Source organism: Gopherus evgoodei, chromosome 7 (genome assembly GCF_007399415.2).
Source record: "Gopherus evgoodei ecotype Sinaloan lineage chromosome 7, rGopEvg1_v1.p, whole genome shotgun sequence".
Lineage (NCBI taxonomy): Eukaryota > Metazoa > Chordata > Testudines > Testudinidae > Gopherus > Gopherus evgoodei.
Window position 1 is genome coordinate 76,945,866 of NC_044328.1, and position 4,171 is coordinate 76,950,036.

Here is a 4,171-nt window from a genome sequence, read left to right on the forward strand (position 1 = left end):
GTCTAAGAATTGTTCTTAGCCCCAAATCCAAATGGGGGAGCTGAAGGGTATAGTTGTGTTTATTTTAAATAAAATGTGGTTTACAGGGTGCTTATGCATAGGAAAGCATGCTGTGGCTCACTGGCCTAGCAACTTTCTGGAGAAGGCCACGGGAAGGGGTGTGAGCTCGGCATGTGGACTGGAGCACTATGAGCATGTGATAAACAAACCCATATATAGGTTTGTTTAACTCTGATTGTTTAAGGTTCATGTTATGTAAGTTGTTATATAACTTGTTATATAAGCACCATGTGCTATAAAGTAGCGAGGGGAGGGGCTCCTTGCTGGAGGGACTCTGCCTGATTCTTTGTACCAGGGGTCTCTTTGTGCACATGTTGAATAAAGCTTTATTGAATTGAATTGCATTGGATCGAAGTCCCATGATTTCTACCCAGCATCAGACTCACTGGGAACCACCAAATCCCAACAGAGGAATTCATGCTGGTACCCCATCTTTTGGACGCTAAGGTTCAGAGTGGGGAATTATACCAGGATAGATGCATTTTTAGATAGCTTCCCTCACTGTTGAGGAGTGGCTGTGGCACTCCCCCCTCTCCTCTTGCTGGTGCCTGGGGCCCCGGCTGCTCCTCAGCTTCCCACCACCCGTTGACTACTTGCATTCTTAAGAACTGCTTGGGCTGGGAAGATCGGGGCTGGTAGAACCCTCAGGGACCAGCAACCGCATGGGGCAGGGCCCAGGAGCCCGGGCTGCACTGTGTCAGTCCAGGCGACTGTGGGGAGCCCAGGACCTTTCCACCGGCCCTGGGCAGCAAGCCTTGGCAGGTGAAGACATGGACTGGGGGGCTGCTCTCAAGCTCCCCAGGGCTGAGCTTATTTCTGCTCTGCTGCTGGCAACAGGGCTGCCCTGCCTTCAGTGCCAGGAAGCCAGAGAGCAGCGGACCCTGGCAAGGCACCCAGCTCGAAAGGCAGCACTGCAGAAGGAACAGTGGAGAATAATGTAACAAATGGGTGTATATGGTCAGGTAAAGCAAATTCTGGGACTGCCATAGCCTGCCCTCCCCATGGCACCCCCCACCCTCCCCACAGCACCACCCCTGCCTGCTGTAGTTCCAAAATGGACACAACTCCTCCTCGGAAGGCAGACCAAAGAAAGAGCACAAAGAACCTAGGAAAGCAGGAGTGTACAGAAGAAGCAGCTGACAGGAGAGCACTCACAGCAGTGCCCACAGCCCCCTACTTTCAACATAGACTCGCTCACCACTCCCTGCCTTCCCTCTGCCCGCCCCTCCACCACCACACCTTCCCAAGGCAGACGTTCTCTGGCTCTCAGACCTTGAGGTTCCTCTGTCTTTGCATCAACGAACCAAGGGAAAGCACAAATGCAGTCCCCAACTACCATAAATTATGCAGTTGAGTTTCCAGCATTTGGAGAAATAGCAGGGGTCAGCACACCCACAGTGCAATGAATGAGTCTCCCTATGGGAAAGCCACCTTCATGATCATGGTACCCCTTGCTAAGTAATTATGACTTTTCAAGCCCCAGTCGCCACCCACCCTCGCTCGCCCCAAACTCTCAACACATGGCCATCTTGGCTCCTGCCATCCCCGCCCACACTAGCCACAACCAGCCCTGCCACGGCCCTAGGCCCTTCTCACCACCAGGCCCCGGATGCCAAATCTGGGTCTTACTTGGTAGCCTCCTCCCGCTCCCACAATGCTTTGCTTGCACACAGATCTGCATGCGTGCGCACTTGGCCCTGCCCCTCTGGCAGCCCACCCACATCAGGCCCCTCCCCTGGCCAGCCCCACTCCCAGAGTAACAGCAGCTGCCCCACAAGCCTGGGCCTGGGCGTGTTCTCCCCATGGGGAAAGCAGGAGCAATTCAGAAGCTGGTCACAAGAGGGGGAATGGGAACATCCCTAAGGAAAAGCATTCAGCCTCTGTCCCCTGCTCTGTCAGACTCTCAGGCAAGTCACTCAGTCTCTCTAGGTGATGTGCCTCAGTTCTCCAATTCACAAAGTAGGGCTGGGGGCACTTCCTAACCATGCGTGAGCCTTGGGAGAACTACACTGAAGATTAGGAAGATGCTCAGATACAGGGGTAATAGGGGAAGAGGCGCAGGATATTAGCACCATCGTTCGGTATGGAGTCTGTTTGGAAAGAAAACAGTTCCCTGAAGTCCTCACAAAACATCCGTGTTCAGAGATAACGTTCTGAAATATGTCATGGAGCATAGTGGTTTTCCCCCAGTATAGCCAGCCCCTAAACCTCACGCCAGCCCCTACTTTGCCCTCAGTCCGGCCCTTCTTCACCACCATCAAACCCCACCTCCCCCACAAGTCCAAAATTGTATCAGGAGGAAAAATAATATAGAACATTACCAAAGACTTACAGCTTATAATAATAAATGATATATTACCAATACATTAACCTTTGTGAGATTGTACACACTACTCTTCCTCAGTCTGTGCAGTTAATACCCAATGTACCATTATTAACAAGAACAAAAAGATTACTCAATGTAAGAGTCCAGTGCTGGGGCTCATCCTTCTCAGGCATGGCAGGGAGCCAGGGCACCTCCCTACAGGCAGCAATCCATCCAGGGCCTAGACCCCTCAGCAGGGGCTGAGCAAACAAAGAGTCTCTAAACAAGGCAGAGTCCCGGCCCTTCAGCAGGGGCCAGGTAAACATGAAGTCTATAAGCCCTGCCCTGCTTCAGGGCCAGGCAGTAAGCAGTCAGGCTCAGGCCTTTCAGCAGCACCAAGCAAACACAGGTAAGGGTCAGACTCTCTGGCAGGGACTGAGCAGCAAGTTAAACAGTATAAAGGGGCCTTCTCAGGCCAGGAGGGAGGGGGAGTCTGCCACACTTGCAAGGGTGGCAGGGGAAATGCAAGCCCTCCCACTCCACTGCATTCCAGCGCAGGGCCCTAGCAGCAGCAAAGATTCACTGCAACACACTGACATCAGTTTGGGGTCCCCTGGAGCCAGACTGGGATCAGCTACCCCCAGGCCACTTCCAGTCTCCCCCTCTCTAGGTACCTGTCTCTCACTAGCATCATCTGGTGGGTCCCAGACCATGGGCTCCTCCGGATACCAGGCATAGGGAAGCTCAGGCCACTCCTCCAGATACCATGCACGGGGCAGGCTCAGCCAGTGCTCTTCAGGGTAGCAAGCACAGGACAGGCTGGGTCTAGCAGAAGCACAGGCACCAACATCTGTCCTCTCCAGTAGCCCACACCTAACCAAGCACTAGGGCTGGGCCTTTATACTTCCTGTCCTGCTCCTTGACTTCCAGGGGGCGGGGACAGGCGGCAGTGGCTCTGCCCACTCCGGCATCAGTTCTGGCCCATCCTTCTCAGGCACGGTGGGGAGCTAGGGCACCTCCTTACACTCAACAATAAACAGAGTCACTTCCTCCCTTTGGCTGTAAGTCCAGCTCCACTCTTGCTGTCCTATTCTTTGCTTCTCTTTGGTTTGAAGTGTTCCTTAGATTCAATGTTCCTGTGGCTCTACCTCTTTGCACCCAGTTTATCCACAAGCGAGATTTCCTCACATAGTGGGCCCTCGCTTTTCCATTAGGCAGCTTTGAATTGTATTCATCAATAGACATTCAAACAGTCATTCTCTGTGTTCATTTGCTTTGGGTCCTTAGTGGGTGGGCTTCTTGTTTATGGTTTTCATCTAACACAGCTTTTTTGATCAATTCCCTTTTTCACCAACTATATTTCCTTTCAGTTTTTGCCCTTGATACTCTCTCTCTCTCTCACTCTGGTACGCCTGTAGATTTTATTTCCTTCTCATTCCCTTCTCTAATAGTGTCTGCTCACATTCACAGCTCAATTCTTTTCTGCTTCTCCTGTCTTGAAACCTTCCCTATATTTCTTCTTTCCTCTTTTTCACTTCCCAATCACCTACTTCTAGTCTCCAGTTCTTCTTCTATTTTATCACCTTCCTCACCTCCTACCCCAGCACTGGTTCATCTGCTAGCTCAACATCTCCATTCTTCTCTTTGCTCACATCTTTTTCCAACTGCCCCCTTTAGGTGGATTATGAATCCCCTCTCACTGGCTCTCTCTCTCCCTGGGGACACCATTCTATGCTGCTGCCTCACAGCCACAGCAGGCACTAGTGCCAGTGTCAGAAAAAGCTACCCATTGGAAGTAGCTCCTGG

The 4,171-nt window shown here is 51.9% G+C and overlaps 1 non-coding gene across 1 annotated transcript; it reads right to left on the minus strand.

Annotated features, from left to right (window-relative positions):
* Positions 1-1,364: 1,364 nt before the first annotated feature.
* On the minus strand, positions 1,365-1,526 carry LOC115655654. The gene has a single exon (XR_004001445.1). It is a non-coding gene; the product is annotated as a U1 spliceosomal RNA (small nuclear RNA).
* Positions 1,527-4,171: the final 2,645 nt, after the last annotated feature.